Consider the following 19,006-nt stretch of genomic DNA (forward strand, 5'->3'; position numbering starts at 1 on the left):
GCAGTGGGTTGCAAGCTTTAACTCCAGAATTGATCATTTAGAAACAGCTACAAATACACAAGGTTTGACACTAGATTAATTTCAATGTTTAATTTAGTTGAGGGGGGAATCACCATCAGTTGCCGCGTATAGCCATTCAGTGTTGCAACTTGTTACACTTCACCGTGAGACAGGACGGCATGTGTATGATCTACGCAGTTATGTTATTGTCCCCACTGGCAGTTTATAAAGTTAGTTTTCTTGAAGTATTGTTGAATTAACTTCGATTGTTTTCTCACGTACTAATTACTTGACAGGATTAAAGAACATTTTTATTATAAAAGTGATGAAGTCATTATTATGAATCTTGGTGTAATTTTAAGAAGATGCTGTCGATGTGCTCTTATCGTGATTATTTCTCTGAAAAATTGCAAAGAGTTTGTTTCAAATCCGGCTAACCTGAGCATTGTTATGTGAAGTATTATGATCACTAAATGTCTGTCGTCTGTCCACACTTGATAAAATGTATGTACAATAGGGTCCAAAGTTTTGATGAAACGCTTATAATATATAAATGTCTGTCTGTCAGTCCAGTTAGGACTGCAACTTTTTCAGCTTTGGGAGTCCCAGGACTGCAATCTTAAATTGCTAGTAAGAACCCTTCCAAGGGTCCCAATTCTTTCCACAATATTTAACACTTCTTGTACAAGTAGATGAATGTACAAGTTTGGATTTGTCAGGTATAAAATGATTAATTTCTTAGTGTTCTGTTTTCACTTGCCATTGTTCAACCTTAAGATATCTTACAAACATACTTGAATGGAAAGTTCAAGCATGTGTCAGAACGAATGTGCACTGTAGTGAGTGTAAGAAAACAGAAGTATTAAATAAGGACTTCTGTATGGTAAAAGATTTGAAATGTGTCATTTATTTTTTAGCTCATCTGATTTTTTGGAAACAAAAAGATGAGTTATTGTCATCACTTGATCGGCGTCGGCGTTGCCTAGTTAAGGTACATTCTATAGCCAAAATATCGACATTTTAGTGCTTGTCTTTACAACCATTTTGCGAATTTTTACTGAAGAATTACATAATTTGATGAATGAAATGCCTATTGAAAATGATTTAGCTCTCCTTCGAAGTATATATCTTGAAAAACAAATGCCAACTTGTACCCGAAAATCCGGACAGAAGACAGAAAAAAATATTTTTAGGCGGTCATATTTTTTCAAAATCGACAGCTGCTACATTCAAGCATTATTCTGCCTAAAATTGTGACCAAAACGTACCTAGATAATATATCTACTTCCTGCGAGCAATCAATTTTTAAATAAATTTGATGAAAGTGCCTTTTATAGTCGATAATTTCAGACAATTTTTATTTTCTCTTTTTTTCATGCAGACATCATCATTTCACAACTAATTTGAGATAAACATGCGTATCTATGACAAAAATCAATAATATCATTACAAGGGCAATACACATAAAAGTCAGACGTGTCAATTTTATTTTTAGAAACGGTTGCAGTCACAAAGTTATTGACAGAATAAAATGTAAATTTCAGCATATTTTTTCACACAAAAATGTGTTAGTGCGTAGAAATGTGATCAGGCTGAGCACATGGCCTTATGGATTTCATGATTTTCGGCGCTTAACGTGAAAACAGCTAAAGCACAGGATTCACGAACATTAAATTTATGCTTAAATCTATATGCGATACATTATGCATATAATTATAATTCACGATAATATCGCATTTGGAAGTAACTGGAATAAATTTGGACTATTTCCTTCGGAAGTTTCGGAAGTTTACAGGACTGGCCTGTCAAAAGGCCTCCCTCGTGTTTACATATTTTGACAGGTTGAGTTGTTCGGGGACTAGGAACAATGGTAAGTGCAAAGTTATATAGATTTATATAAATTTATTATTGCAACGAGTTCAAAGTAAGGTTGATTATCAGTCGACTCTATTTCAAGATCTGAGAATGATTTGCCTATTTTTGGGCGGAGAACATAGCATATGCATGCTTGTATCACTGCCACCATAGATTATCATTAGATCCACAACAAATCATTCTCAGATCTTGAAAGAGAGTCGATGCAGAATTAACGCATTGTTTCATAGATAGTGAATCGATCAGAATAGACAGAATAGATCATTGTCATAGAAAAAAACGTTGATGTACTTTTTGCATTCGAATTGACATAATTTTAACATAGACTGCATTTTAATGCCATAAAATATGTGTGATCGGACGTGCTGAATCATCCGGCAAAAACCATCAATAGCAACTAAAGCAACATTAATTAGAATCAAGGTCTACTGTGCATTTAATCCGTTATGTGTTTGTTTCAAATGAATGAATACCTGCACCATGGAAACAATGTCATTTGCAAACTTTTTGAACCTGTGCTGTGCGTTCACATTGACATTTCTTGTTCAACAGGAATACATGATGTCGACTAACAGTACAGCTAGGTAAATGTCAATGTTCTATATATATTCTATAAGTAAGCCAAAGAAAGGACACCTCTGCATAGCTGACAAGGTCAAGGGTCTGAATGAAGCATGATCATGCACCAAAATATCAACAAATAAATACATTTATACAATGGAATGAAATAACATACAGTAGGCCTATATTACAGCAAGATGTAATTTAATAAATAGTATCATAATTATTTATTTTACATGGCATGCATGAATTGTTCAACTTCATAAATCAGCTGTGCTGTAGACCTACAGAATCAGCATAAAGAAATGAAACTACATGAATAGTTTTAAGATACATTAATCCAAACTTGTCAAGATTCCATATATAATGCTGATTTCCTTATATGGGTGGTTTTCAAAACAATGAAGCTTTTTCTTCTTTTTCACCTTACTTAAATTCAGTTCAGTTTTAGAATGTGTGTTGGGGCAAATCATATCCAAATCAATGTATTCAAGAAATGTGTGCAATTTCAGATGAATGGCTCAAGCATTTTTAAAGTTATGTTAAATTATATAGCTAATTTTGTCCCCTCTGCACCAGAAGTGTGACATTTTGCATAAAGGATAGTTTTCAGCTGTGTTTTACTTTTTCAAACCGAACTTAATTGTTACAGCTTTGGCTTTTCTTAAATGAAATCTGAACTGTGCACATTTAAAACAAAATACTTCTTTTCATTAACTACATTTTATTCCTACCAATAGTTCATGTCTTGTGATGGAAACCCTTTCATAAAAAAAATAGTGATACATTTAAAAGTTGAACACTACAATTTCATAACCCCATTACTTTTCTTAAGTCATAATGTTTTTCTAAGATCTTTATCCTTATAGCTTTGAAGACACCTTATGATTTTATTGTTTTATAAATCAACTTTCTCAGAATCTTCATATATGTCTACACACCCAAAAATGTCCCTTGTAAGTATTCTTTAAATAAAATGGGGTTTTACTTTATTTCACTCTAAAATGGAAGTTACAATGGTTACAAAAGCAGCTTTCAGCTTCACATATTAAGCCAAAGTGATGTCCCCTGTGCACCTTTTTTTGACATTCATCAGTTATCATAGCATTTATGCTGTAATATGTTGTGGCAGTTCTATATTCTTAGCAGTGTGTAAGTTAAATGCATGCATTACTTGATAATTAAGCATTATATAAGAATCCCAGGACAATTTAAATTTTATTTTTTGCATTTTTCTCAAGTTTTCAGGTTTAAAAGGGGAAACATTAATTTTAATTAAAGTTTACCTACATATGTAAATATTCAGTAGCTAGTATTGTGTAGTTGAAAGAATTTTACTCACTATGAACATATTCCATGAATATATATTTTGCTGCCATTTTCCCCCTGTGCATCTTCTTAAAATTAGTAGCATTATAAAGATGTATGAATTTTACCATTCCATTTTACCATGCATGATATTTTGTCATTTTTCTACTCTGAATAAGCAGTGCATGTAAACTAAATGATTTCAATGTGTTAATTGTGTTTAAAGTCACTTATTTTTCATTTAAAGCATTACATGTTGCTGAATTTTCAGTTTTGTAGTTATTTTGTGGAATAAAGTAATTGTTCAATAGACTTTTGTCTTAAGATGATCACCATTAATCTTGTTTTGAACAGAAAAACTAATACTTAATGAATATTACACTGATTTTTAGTATGTGTCCCCTGTGCATCTCTTAAAAATCACCAGACATTTTTGAAATTTGGAATGTGGTTTATAAACCTGCAAAATGTGAGAGAAAAAAAAGTTTTATAACAATATGTTAATTATTTTTCATTCAGCAACAACTTTTCTAGGTAAAATTTTATTTTATGTCAGATTTGTGCAGAAAGGGTGATTTTAAAAACCAAAGTCCACAAACAGTTATTAAATAAGTTTCAAACTATACACAAACACATATTCATATATGTTGAAAAACATTTACTGTTATACATATTTCCTTGTCATAAAACACTGCAATATTTATCACCTATCTTACTGGAAATTCTATGAACTTATGAACTGAAGGATGTTCAAAATATTATCTGATTGGTATTTCTCAACACTTCCCCAAAGTCATATATTTCCTTGAAATTTTAATTATTTGCTGTCATAAAAAATAGGTGACCACCAAAAGAAATAGGTTTGAATTTCCAACCCCTATGTCACACTTTTGCTTCATTATTTTGATAGTTTTTTTATACTATACTATACTTATTTCAGATGAAGATATAAATTTATTCAAAGAAATAATATGGGACAATGAATGCTAAAATTGCCAAGAAGAAGACTCCAATTTACACACCATTTTATACAGGTAGGTGTTTAAAAGTGTTTTGAAAATAGATATGGCATTCAGCATTTATTTTACAAACTATAATAACTGATTTTAGAATTATCTACATTGTACTTTTAGATTGTTTTTAATGTGAAGTGTCAGAAATTTATAGAGAAATCACAGTTAATTGTGAAAGAAAAATTTATGTATATATAAATGTACATGTTGGGCTTTTTTTAAAGGTTACAGTATGATATGGTGAACAAAATGCCTCAATGCAGCCAGTTCTAGAGCTTTGGCTAGACTATGAACAGTAAGACATCAAAAGGTACAGGATAGTTTAGAGCTGCATTTATGTAATTTTTTATGTAATTACTATTTATCAGTTCAAATGAAACTTGGTACATCAGCATGAAGTGGACAGGCACATATTGTGACAATGTCAGGACTATCAAATTTGATTATTTGTTTCTTCAGTTATTATGTCATTTTCTTTTTCAAATGGTCATATCATAGCTTCCTTCATACCTTTTGCATTAAAACTCTTTTTGCAGATTCCATCATATTCAAATGGATCATGGTATACTTCATGGCCAAGCAGCAGAATTATACACATACTATTATAATAGTGGATTTTACATCTGATGACAGTTTTCTAAAGTTATGGTCCTTTTAGAATCTTGAATTAAATGAAAGAGTTACAGTTTCTTTTCTTTTGTTCTTTATGTACTCAGCTCCTCCCCCACTTTCAATCCTGCCCTTGAAATTTGTAATACACTTTTACCTTAAATGTAAATTAAGGCCTTTATCTATTTTAGCCAAAAATCTAAATTTGGAGTGTTATGCCCCTTTTTAGCTCACCTGAGCAATGCTCAGGTGAGTTTTTCTGATCACTCAATGTCCGGCGTCCGTCGTCTGTCTGTCTGTCGTCTGTCGTCTGTCGTCTGTCGTCTGTCAACATTTAGCTTGTGTATGCGATAGAGGCTGTATTTTTCAATTAATCTTCATGAATTTTGGTCAGAATGATAACCTTGATGAAATCTAGGCCGAGTTCGAAAATGGGTCATCTCGGGTCAAAAACTAGGTCACTAGGTCAAATCAAAGAAAAACCTTGTGTATGCGATAGAGGCTGTATTTTTCAATTGATCTTCATGAATATTGGTCAGAATGATAACCTTGATGAAATCTAGGCCGAGTTCGAAAATGGGTCATCCCGGGTCAGAAACTAGGTCACTAGGTCAAATCAAAGAAAAACCTTGTGTATGCGATAGAGGCTGTATTTTTCAATTGATCTTCATGAATATTGGTCAGAATGATAATCTTGATGAAATCTAGGCCGAGTTCGAAAATGGGTCATCTCGGTTCAAAAACTAGGTCACTAGGTCAAATCAAAGAAAAACCTTGTGTATGCGATAGAGGCGGTATTTTTCAATTGATCTTCATGAATTTGGTCAGAATGATAACCTTGATGAAATCTAGGCCGAGTTCGAAAAAAATGGGTCATCTCGGTTCAAAAACTAGGTCACTAGGTCAAATCAAAGAAAAACCTTGTGTATGCGATAGAGGCGGTATTTTTCAATTGATCTTCATGAATTTTGGTCAGAATGATATCCTTGATAAAATCTAGGCCGAGTTCGAAAATGGGTCATCTGGGATCAAAAACTAGGTCACTAGGTCAAATCGAAGAAAAACATTGTGTATGCAATAGAGGATGTAGTTTTCAATTGATCTTCATGAAATTTGGTCAGAGTGATTGCCTTGATGAAATCTAGGTCGAGTTTGAATATGGGTTATCTGAGGTCAAAAACTAGGTCACTAGATCAAATTAAAGAAAAATCTTGTGTATGCGATAGAGACTGTTTTTTTCAATTGATTTTTATGAAATTTGGTCAGGATGATTGCCTTAATGAAATCTAGCTCGAATTTGAATATGGGTCATCTGAGGTCAAAAACTAGGTCACTTGGTCAAATCAAAGAAAAAACTTGTGTATGTGATAGAGGCTGTATTTTTCAATTGATCTTCATGAATTTTGGTCAGAATGATTGCCTTGATAAAATCTAGGTCGATTTTTGAACATTTGGTCATCTAGGGTCAAAAACAGGTCAATCTAAAGAAAATGCTTGTTTATCGCAAGAGACCAATTTTTTGGTCCAATCTTAATGAAAATTGGTCAGAATATTAATTTTTGTTTCCATGAAATCACTAGGTCAGACATGTTTTACACTGTTATGGTGTGTTTCTTAGGTGAGCGACCTAGGGCCATCTTGGCCCCTCTTGTTTTATATTTATAAGAATTTTTAAACATCTCCTCCTACAGTTCCATACTGTCTGCATGCAAAAGTAAGTTGATATGAAATTATCAACATGAAGTAGGCATGCACATATTGCAAGACTTCATTTCAGGTTACTTTTTATTGAGTGATGTCCTTTAACATATCACAAATACACTTGTACATTGTGTATGCCTACTCACAGTTTCAAACAATTCATAAGAAATTTAGTATACATTATGGACATGAAGTGTTCATGTGCCTATATATAGTGTTTGTTGAAAATGGAAATATAAAAGACATACAGACAAATATATATCATCTGTAAGAAGTCATAGCTATATTCTTAGTCTTTATTACTTGTGAAAAGGTACTGTTTTTCCACTTTTTAATGACATTTTCTTGATAATGTCTGTCAGACGATAATATTATAATTGTAAGATTTTACATTCTAAAATTGTGTGTTTTATGAACATATAAAACATGTTAAGTTTTACTAGTGTAAAATTGGCTCAATTGTTCCATTTCAGATGGTCATCTGAAGGGCCCCACAATTGTTTAAAGCACTGGCAACAAAAACTGAACTTTTTGATGGATCATACATCTGCAGAATGTACTACCATATTTCCAGAATCGGAGAAATAGAAAATATCAAGTATTAGAGAGGAAGAAAGTATGCATCATGAATGAAGAACTGCCTAAAATAATTTTTGAAAAATACATTAAAAATCAAAACAATTGCTGATTGCATAAGAAATTTAAGAATGGTGTACTCTTCGGGAAAATAGTGTCCAGTGCAACATTTCTTTTCCAATTTTGTGAGCATAATTCTGAATAAAATTGCAACAGGGCTACAGGGAAAATACAAAAGGTTTAATCTTATTTCCAAACACATTGGGGGAATCAGAGAAGAAATATCAAGAATTGGAAAAAGAAATAATTGTCATGAATGAAGAACTTGCTTTTTTTATTAAATTTCCCAAATATTTTTTTATCCTCAAACTGTTAATGAATTATGAATATGGAAGTTTAAAGTGTGGACTTTGATTAATCTTCAACTTCTCTGAGCATAGTTCTACATAAAAGTTGTAACTTATAAAATAGTCTTGTAGAAAAAGTGTAAGACTTTCATACTTTTTTTTATAGAAAATGTTTCTGGATGTTTCAATGTAAGTTTGCTAGACCCAGACCACTAGCCCCAAGTCAAGGTTACACTTAGATGTCAAAGGTTAAATGGGTCTGTTTCTGTCTGGTCAATAACTGCCATACATAAAGGGTTTTTGGGAATACTCGGCATAAATGTTCACCATAAAGAGACAACGTGTTATGCACAAGACCCAAACCCTTGCTCCAAGGTCAAGGTCACACTTAGAGGTAAAAGGGTTAATAGAGTCTTTTGGTGCCCTGGTCAATAGCTCTGCGATCCATGAAGGGACATTTAGATAACTTGGCATAAATGTTCACTAGAATGATACCAGGTGTCATGCTCAAAACCAAGACCCCAAGCTCAAAGTCACACTTGGAGGCCAAAGGTCAGATATAAAAATGACTTTGTCGGTAGCATTTCTTGTTCATCCCATGGAGGGTTTTTTGATGTACAATGGCAAAAATGTTCATCAACATGAGATGGTGTGTGATGATTTAAGAACCAGGCCCCTAATCCTTTGCTGTTACTAAAAATAGCTATTACTGTAAACTTCTATTCTATTAACCCTTATCATGCTGAACATGATTTATTCTGTCTTTGCGACCAGTGTAGACAGATCAGCCTGCAAAACCATGCAGCCCTGATGATGATCAGCACTGTTCGCCATTCAATCAGTATATTTTTGGTAAGCATTCCCGTTTAACAGTTAATGGTACTGTCCAAATTGAAAAAATGGACAAGTTCATTATAGAAATTCAGCAGGGTAAGGGTTAATATTAGCCCTAGGAGAAAATTGGGACTACTTTTCTGTAGTACAACACGCATGTTACATCCAATTTTTGATGTATTTTGACGTAAGGCTGCCTGATAAGTACTTTTGTGTAGACTTGAATTTTTTTCAGATTAACTTCTCTTTTTTGTCACAAATAAAAAATATATAGACAACTTTTTATAATTGACCGTAGGGAGAAATCAAGACCATTTTTAGCTCCACAATTCGGAGAATAGGGGGGTCTACTACTCCGCCCCCGGCGTCGGCGTTACCCTCCTTGGTTAAAGTTTTTCGGCAACCTTTTTTTTTCTGTCATATCTTTGTTACTATTGCTTGTATCTTACTGTAACTTCACATAAACATTGTCCAGTATACAAACAATATATGTATAGGGTCTGAGCCCATTATACCCAAGGTCAGGTCCCCAAAAGGTGTTAAAACTTAGGTATTTTTAAGGTTAAAGTCTTTCGGCAACCTTTGTTTTTCTGTCATATCTTTGTTAATATTGTTTATATCTTACTGTAACTTCACATTAACATTGTCCAGTATAAAAACAAAGTTTGTATAGGGGCTGAGCCTATTATACCAAAGGTCAAGGTCACCAAGGTGTTATACTTTGGTTATTTTTAAGGTTAAAGTTTTTCGGCAACCTTTGTTTTTCTGTCATATCTTTGTTACTATTGCTTATATTCTTACTGTAAGTTCACATAAACATTGTCCAGTATACAAACAATATATGTATAGGGTCTGAGCCCATTATACCTAAGGTCAAGGTCACCAAAGTGTTATACTTAGGTTATTTTTAAGGTTAAAGTCTTTCGGCAACCTTTGTTTTTCTGTCATATCTTTGTTACTGTTGCTTATATCTTACTGTAACTTCACATTAACATGTCCAGTATAAAAACAAAGTTTTTTATAGGGGCGAGCCTATTATACCCAAGGTCAAGGTCACCAAGGTGTTATACTTAGGTTATTTTTAAGGTTAAAGTTTTTCGGCAACCTTTGTTTTTCTGTCATATCTTTCTTACTGTTGCTTATATCTTACTGTAACTTTACATAAACATTGTCCAGTATACAAACAAAGTATGTGCAGGGCCCATTGTACCAAAGGTCAAGGTCACCAAGGTCTTACACTTAGGTATTTTTATGGTTAAAGTTTTTCGGCAGCCTTTGTTTTTCTGTCATATCTTGTTACTTTTGCTTATATCATACTGTAAGTTCAATTTTGTCCACATACAAACAAAGTATGTGTAAGGGCTCGGCCCTTTATACCCAAGGTCAAGGTCACCAAGGAGTTATACATAGAATTAATTTCATTTATTTTTCCCAAAAAAAGTTTTGTTTTAAGACATATCTTTGGTATTTTAAAAGATAATGACTTGAAATTAAAAGTATTTGTTTATGATCATCTGCATGTGCAGCTACATACCCCATAACTCTAATTGTGTTTTGATAGAATTATGCCCCTTTTGTACTTAAACTTTTTTGCAATCTTCGCTCTCTGAATACTACTTTAATGCAATATAAGATAAAGACTTGAAACTTTAAATGTATCTTTATCATCATCATCTGCATGTGTGGTAACAACCCCCATAACTCTTGATTTGTATTTTGACCAAATTATGCCCCTTTTATACTTAAATTTTTTACAAACTTTGTTTTCTGGACATAAATTTGGTGCTATATAAAAATAATGACTTGAAACTCAAAAAATCTTTATCATCATCAAACTGCATGTGTTGTAACAATCCTAATAACTCAGATTTGTGTTTTTTTGATGGAATTATGCCCTTGGGGTATCTTCCTTTTAAAATAGAGGTGTCTTTTTCAGACATATATTTATTTTACTGTCAAATCCCCGAATAGTGGAGCGCGCTGTCTTTACGGCAGCTCTTGTTCTGTGTTACTTCAAATTTTAGGTGTATTTTAAGGTACGTCTTCTGGTAAGGAGTTTTTTGTAGACTTAAAAAATAAAAACTTACTTCCCCTTTGTTGCTACTATATAAAACGATTATTCTTGAAACTTTGTACGCTGGTTGTTAGAATTGGATATGTCACTGTTTTGGCTTTCTGTCTACCAAACTTAGTTTTGTACAGAAAATGTGCTATTATATCATCTTTCTGATGAGCATATATCCTGGCACTCTTGTTTTATTTTGTTCATGCCAAGATGCTGTATTGGAATACAGTATGTATGATGAAAATGTCCTTAGGGAGGGGGCGTTGCAACTCTATTACAAATTCTTGTGTTTTTTTTTCTGGAGTTGTTGCCCTAAATTTTATCTGAACTAATCATCACATCGTGAACTCGTGAACTTAAATCGAACAAATCCATCCAACTGATTGAACTAGGTATACATCAGAAGCATGAAATGAATATGTACAGTTGCCCTGACTTTTATGATCGATTATTTTGTCTGGAGTTTGTGGCCCTTCTTTAACGACGGATGCAACAACATTGTAGTTTTCCTTCTCTTCATTTCAAATAAAACTTGTTAAGCATCATAAACATTATGAGACATGCGCATTTGTTTCTTGTTCAGTTTTTTAACTTCTATATATTTTTTTTTTAATAACATTATTGACCCGTTCGTTATTATAAGTTATTTAATGAAACATTATTGTCGACTTTATTCTAGTTCGCTTTGCAACCTCCGTGAAGGAATATTGTCAAACTATACCGATAAGGGGAAGAGTTCGCTTCCTTTTGTAGCACAACTGTCTATGCATTATTTTCCTTTCTCATATACATAACACTTTTATTTGTGTGAACAGCATGAATTTGTTAACTGCAAAATAAAACAGTCATCATTGATTACTTTACTTGTCGTCCACTTTCATCCTTTTTATCGTAAATAGCACAGTTCATACACAGAAGATGCTGTATACTAAAACTATTTTTCTCAAAATTCAGACCAAAAATTCTATCAGATTTCCACCCTTTTCATAACTATATTTCAAACTTTTACTGGGGGAGAACACCCTGACTTTCCCACTCACGCTGGGAGCTATGTGTCTCGCTGGTGACACATTCTTCTAAACTGTTTTTCCCCGCTGCATCAAATAAAGGCATTTTTTGGATCCGGACTAGCCTGGGAAGCCGTTGACAATAATTGTCAGAAGAAATCTTTCCTACATTAAAGATCCAACTTAAATTGTGCCAATTAATGTTAATTGGCGTTCATCCGAGATTCTGATATTTTCAATTTGCAGGTAGAAAAATGGTTAGAAATTGTCAACTGGGTTCCCAGGGTAGATCCGGACCTGCCCCTTAAGTAGATAAAAGCCTTTAAGGTCGATGTCGGGAAAAGGGATCTAGCAAAGTTTTACAACATTTAAGCTTATCAACGACGTCGGCAGAGATTATAAGTTGTTCTGTTGTCAGGCTTAAGATGCAGGCATACTAAACTCCCAAAAATAAAAACCGTTTTTGTAAAAATAAAAATCCATCAAGTTATGAATTTTGTACAGTAATCATTTAATGCGTACAACTGAAGTATTACCATTAGTGGATTCATAGCGGAGGTCATGGGGGAGTGGGGGGTCACCCCGGGGGGCTCCCGCCCCTAAAATCGCCGGAGCATAGGTAATTTGTCTTATGTTCTGGGTAAAATAATTGCAAAATATACATTTTTTCTCGCTCGCTACGCTTTGATACATAAATTTTTCTTTTATTCTGACTGAAAATATGAAATATGCATTTTTTCTCGCTCGCTACGCTCGCACTTATGATTAATCTTTTGGCCGGCTGAAAAATATGCGTATTTTTTCTCGCTTGCTACGCTCGAAAACTTAATTTGTTTTCTGTTCTGGGTTAAACATAAAAGTGCATTTTTATCTCTGTCTCACAGGTAAATTTTTCTTACTTGTTTTTTTTTTTTTTTTTTGTTAATTTGTTTTTTTTTTGTTTTTTTGTTTTTTTTTTTGATGGAAAAAATGCATTTTTTTTCTCGCTCGCTGGCTGGCACATTTAAAATCTGACAGTTTGCATGAGCTCCAAAAAAAACCCTTTTTTTTTTACTCCTAGGGAAACCCTCTCCATAAAATCCTCAAAAAACGAACGGCTAAGAAATTCCGAGATACTCGCGCAAGAAAATCTGACAATTCATAAGACGTGACTATAATTAGCATGTTATTTTGTTGATTTTGTCACAAAACCTGTCCTTTGTCAATAACAAATAAAGTACCCCAAATGCACCAATGGATCCATTTTTTTCATAGTTTTCCGGGGAATCATGCCCCGGACCCCCTATTTGCTCTAGTCTTCAAATATTACGCCCCCTCTTACACCAAATTTCTGTATCCGCCCTGAGGTTTTGAAATTTTTTAAAAACGTTATGGATGTAAGAATTTTTTTTTAAAAAAGTTTGGAACGATAACGCTTTTACATATTAAGTAGACCGTAGTTCAATGAATCAGATATTCTAGATTTTATTTCAGGTTGTAGAATATTAAAAAAAAAAATATTGATTATTCTTCGAATACTTTTTGACTGTACTATTTGAATAGTGTTATTGGGTCTATAAAATCTACCGAGAAAGATAATCGGGGTAAAAACTCTCCCTTCAGGTACACGGCATGAAGAACTATCCTTTATTTATATTGGCGGGGAAACGAGCACGTTTTCACCGTGCAATATTAAGTATTTATAGTAACAAAAAAGTAGTCCGTCATGTCAACAAAACACGATGAAAAAAACTCGTCTGAAGCATTTTAAATATATTTTCCATCGTAAATTGTCGCCTTTTAGAAAAAGTTTGGGTAATTTAAAGGTGGGAGGAACTAGACACATGTCTTGTCTGTCTATTAATACATTTTAAATGGACTCCGCGTGTATTTTGAAGCAACCCCTTTATTTGAAAAAAACATGACCAATTTTTTTATCAAATTCGTCGTCGTACGACTTATGAAAGAGTCGTAGTCGTAGTTTGATTACTAGTCGTTATACTTCGTTCCAAAAAACGAATCTATTGGTGTATACTTTTTATGACTTTTGTCCAGTAACAAACCCGCCAATCTTAATTATTTAGACCCACTATTTTTCCGATAGAATGAACCTTAAGTTTTATGTTTAGGTCAGCTTTTCTCCTAAACTATCAAAGGTATTGCTTTGAAACTTGCAACACTTGTTCACCATCAATAGCTGACCCTGTACAGCAAGAAACGTAACTCCATCTTGCTTTTTGCAAGAATTATGGCCCCTTTTGGACTTAGAAAATATCAGATTTCTTGGTTAAGTTTTATGTTTAGGTCAACTTTTCTCCTAAAATATCAAAGCTATTGCTTTGAAACTTGCAACACTTGTTCACCATCATAAGCTGACCCTGTACAGCAAGAAACATAACTCTGTCCTGCTTTTTGCAAGAATTATGGCCCCTTTTGGACTTAGAAAATACCAGATTTCTTGGTTAAGTTTTATGTTTAAGTCAACTTTTTTCATAAACTATCAAAGCTATTGCTTTCAGGCTTTCAAGTGGCCCTAAAATTCCTAAAATTTCCTAGATTGTCAGTAGTATTAGAATTACCGAAGCGAGCGTCTTTTACCTCATTTGACCTTTTGACCCTTGGTCCGAACTGACCAATGCCCGGGCAATTTAAAATACTTTTAAAAACCACAGGTTTTTAAACCCAATTTAAAAATTTTTAAAGTTAAATTTAAAAACATATGATATAGATGAGTTTACAGAATAAAATATATTGTTTGAAAGAAAGAAGAATTACTGAATAATATAAATCCTCATTATGTTACAACAAAAAACGGGGGAAAAATGATAAAGGCTACTGGGTTTATCTTGTGGAAAAATGAAATCAAAGTTTGTTAAAAGTACAGGGGGTAATTTAGATATTCACAAAGCAATGTTACCTTTATTACCTAAGAAAGGTTTAACACTTCCAGGATATAATTATTGTGGGCCAGGATCCCCTAGAAATGGACCCCCTGTCAATGAACTGGATGCAGTATGTATGGACCATGATTTTTGCTATGACAGTGGTGTAAAAAAGGGTACATGTGATAAGCAAATGCTTTTCCCAAATTTTAAATAAAACTAAATCAAAAACATTTGGAGAAAAATTGCAAAACATTTAGTTGTGAAACCTATAATTAAAACAAAATACAAACTTGGGCTGGACAGGACGACAGTCCCTATGGGCTTAACGCCCAGACAAAAACAAAAATCAAAAACGGGGAAAAAGGGGTAGAGTTACCCCGAATCACATGGAGCATGAATAGCAGAAGAATACCAAACCAATTAAAAGAAAAATTTTATAAAACGAAGAGTGTTGTTTTGATTTTATGTTTTGGTAGCTTTTTTGTTGACATGCAAGCTTTTTTCAAAATTTTAAAAAAGGAGTAAAAATCTTGTTAACCGTTTTTGTTTTAATTTAGTAAATTTGTTTGGGTTTTTCCATTAAAGAATAAAACTGGAGAATCTGTTACTGAAGCTTTTTAAAAAAATAATTTTGAAATAGAATTCGGGGAGAAAGCCCCCAAAGACTGAAAAGGATTCCCAAAAATTTTTGGGTGAGAAGGAAAAAAAATTTTAAAATAAAAAATTTGATTCTTTTTGAATAAAAATAAGATTTTTATGTATCATACATTTATAAAGGAAAGGCGTGAAATAAAAGTTTTTATAAAATTTTAAAAGAATTTGTGGAAATTTTTTTTCAGCAATAATACTTTTATTTTTTTGATAATTTGCGGATTGGTTGATAATTTAACAAAACAAAACTTTCTAGTATAAAAATGCCCAACGTACCCAGTAAAAATTAAAAATAAGGTATGTTTCTTTTTTTATTGGTGATTTAAAGATATAAAAGAGCAAATAAAAATTTAAATTGGTGTCGGTTCGCTTAGTAACTTAAAAGACTTTTTGAAAAGGTTTACACCAAAATTGGGAGGAAATATTTAAAATTTTAAAATTAATAATCAAATCCGAACATACATATTAAAGATTTAAATGATGAATAGTTCAAGGTTATTTTATGATCAAAAAAAAACTTTTTCCCTACTACACAAAAATTTTTTGAATTGAAAAGTTATTGAGAGACTATAAGAAAAAACGGGGTTTTGTAAAAGGAAGGGTTTATAGCGAAAATTTAATTTTGGGTTTCCGTTTAGCGATCTGAACAAATTTAATTTAGAAATTTAAAAAAAATTTTTAATTATATAAATGGTTTTTAAAATCTTTTCTTATAATAAAATTGAAAAAATGACAATTAAATTATTATTAACTAAAATAGCGCTGCTTACAGAAAAGTTATAAATTTTGTGGGGAGTGAAAAGGATTATTTTACGCAGGTTTTTTTGGTTGTTCGTGCATTGTACTTTTTCCCGCTTTCCTTTTTTTTTTGCAATTGCTGGTGCTGTTCCATCAAAATTCCTTATTTATTTAACGACAAAAATTTGAGGGAAAAGAATTTTTTTAAAATAATCATAAAAAAAATTTCAAACTTTAAACAAAAAGCACATTTAAAAAAAAAAATAAAGAAGAAGAGAAAAAAGTTTTTTTAGGTTTTTTTTTCAATACTATTAGAATGCAGAAAGAAAAAATTTATTCAACCCTTTAAAATGCATTGAAGGAATTTAAATTAAAACGGATATAAAAGTAAAAAAAAGAAGGCGTTTAAATTTTACGGGGTTTTTTTTAAAAGTTTTTTCTATAAGTTAAAATTGATTTTTTAATAGAAAGGTAGTAGAATGATTATGCCAAAAATTTCTCCCTTTTGGGAAAAAAATAATAAATCCGATAAAAATTTTATATGGGGAAAGTTCTTAAAAGAGAAGTTTTTTAAATATCGGTTTAAAATAAATAGTTAGCGGAATATAAAAATCTGTCTTTGATAAATTACAAATGTTATGACCCTTTCTATTGAAAAAAAACTTTATTTGAATGGGATGTGGTTGTCTTTAACTGAAGAAGAAAATTTGAAAAAAGTTATGGATTGTCCCAGACCAAAAATTTCGAAACACCCTAAAAAAGTTTTTGAAAACGACTGTGATCTAATGGAAAAAATATATAGGCCTTCAAAGCATTAAAGATTTGGTTTTAAATCGGGTTTAAAAAAAAATGTGTTGTGAAGGGACAAAAAACCGAGTAAAATGTGGAATATCAAAAGTTAATGGAAAAGATATAAGTTTAAATTATTTTATTTCTTTTTAAAAAAATTTTTTAAAAACTTTTTTTTTTTATTTTTTTTTTATTTTTTTTTTAAATTTTTTTTTTAAACCTTTTTTTGTTTGAAGTTTTTTTTTCAAATTAATTATAGATGGAAACGAGGTTCTAAAAAACAATATTTAGAAATTTGAAATTAATATTCATTAGACAAGACCCAAAGAATAAATTATATTTAACTTAAACGACTCTTATGAAATTTTTAAAAATTGAACTTAAACTTTAAAAGGGTTTTTAAAAATAAACGTTGTTTTAAAAAAATTTTTTGCAAAAGGGGAAAAAAACTGATAATTATAATCGCTTATTTTCAATCAAAGGTTTAAAAATTTTAACACAAATGAAATAAAAAAACTTTAAACAAGTTTTTGTGAAATAATAAATAGAATTGGGAATTGGATTTCAAAAGGGGAAGTGGCTGGGAAATGGTCTTTTGATGCTTTAAAATAGATTAAGTATGTCCTTGGGTGTTTAATTTATTTAGAATTAAAAAAACCATTCAAAATTCATGAAAGGATTAATAAATATAAAAAATTGTGATAAACAAATTTTTAGTGGTGTTTTGTTACAAATTTCCGTTAAAAAAGCCCCCCAAAAATTTAAAAATATAAAAAACATAAAAAACATCTTGATTATTGGAAAAAAATTTTCCCGTTTTAAAATCAAATACCTAAAATAAAATTTTAAAAATGAAATTCATTAATATATTTGGTTTAAAGAAAATGTATTTACCCATTGTCATTTTTCAAAATATCTTTACGAAGAACACTGTGCTGTTGTAATTCAAATGATAAGAAATGGCGATGTAAATCACCAGAACCCCAGTTATCTTTGTTTGGATAAAAGATTTTAAAATAGATTAATGACTTAAAACCAAGACCAAAATGAAAAAATTTTTTAAAAAGTTGCTTAAAACATTTTACTCAAAAAAAATATTAAATAAAATATTCCAAATTGTTTAGTATTATGGTACCCAAAGGTGTAAAAATCCCAAAAGGAGGGAAGTAAAGTACAATTTAAAAAATTATCAAAAAGGTTTTAGCAGTCCCTTTTGAATTTATGTGATTTTGAATCAAAAACTAAAAAATTTTAAAAACGCTTTCCCATCAACTGAATTTTTCATTTATAAACCATATCAAAATCTTTTGAGTGGTTACGGCTTAAAGTGTTTGTTGTTAGACGTTTAAATTACTAAAAACCCCCCAATTTTAGGGTCCAAATGCAGTTTTATTTTTATTGAAAAAAGCTGGGAAAAGAATATTGTAAAAAAATTTTAAAAACATTTTAACAAAGAACTAAGAATGTCTAAAAATATTCAACGAATTTAAAAAAACAAAAGTTTTGTCTTACTGTGAAAAAGAATAAAAGGAAGAAAAATCCGTCCGTGACATTTGTCATTTTAACAGGAAATTTTTAGGGGAGTGTCACTCAGATGTAATTTATTTTAATAACCCCAAAATTCCGTTTTTTTCAAAATTTAAGGGTTTGACGGTATTTTTTTGAAAACAAATAGGGAATTTTAAAAAAAAATTTTTGTTTTCCTAACAATAGGAAAGATAAGGGCATTTTGATTTGACTTGGTTTTTATTGATTCTTTCAATTTATGTCTCAATCATTGGATCCCTAGTAAAAAATTTTCCAGAATTTAATATTTATCTAAGAATTTGATTGTGAAGCATTAATTTATTAAAAAAAAAGGTGTTTACCCATTTGATTACTGGATTATTAAAAAATTCAAGAAACAAAATTACCTTCTAAAAAAGAGTTTTATTCAATTTTAAATGAAATTATTTTGATAATGATAGAACATGCTAAAAATGTTTGGGAATAATTTTAAAATTAAAAACAATGGGAGAATATCAATCTATATTTAAAAGACGTATTCTTTTAGTGATGTTTCGTTTTT

The 19,006-nt window shown here is 31.3% G+C and overlaps 1 protein-coding gene and 1 long non-coding RNA gene across 2 annotated transcripts in view; both read left to right on the forward strand.

Moving 5' to 3' along the window:
• The window catches only part of LOC128546048 (LIM and senescent cell antigen-like-containing domain protein 1), a 92,173-nt gene that overhangs the window by 1,315 nt on the left and 71,852 nt on the right, over positions 1-19,006 (forward strand). The gene's annotated exons all lie outside the window — the stretch shown is intronic.
• Positions 1,781-5,055, forward strand: LOC128558375 (uncharacterized). Its single transcript, XR_008371567.1, has 3 exons — positions 1,781-1,870; positions 4,685-4,778; positions 4,982-5,055. It is a non-coding gene; the product is annotated as an uncharacterized LOC128558375 (long non-coding RNA).

Source organism: Mercenaria mercenaria, chromosome 7, assembly GCF_021730395.1.
Source record: "Mercenaria mercenaria strain notata chromosome 7, MADL_Memer_1, whole genome shotgun sequence".
NCBI lineage: Eukaryota > Metazoa > Mollusca > Bivalvia > Venerida > Veneridae > Mercenaria > Mercenaria mercenaria.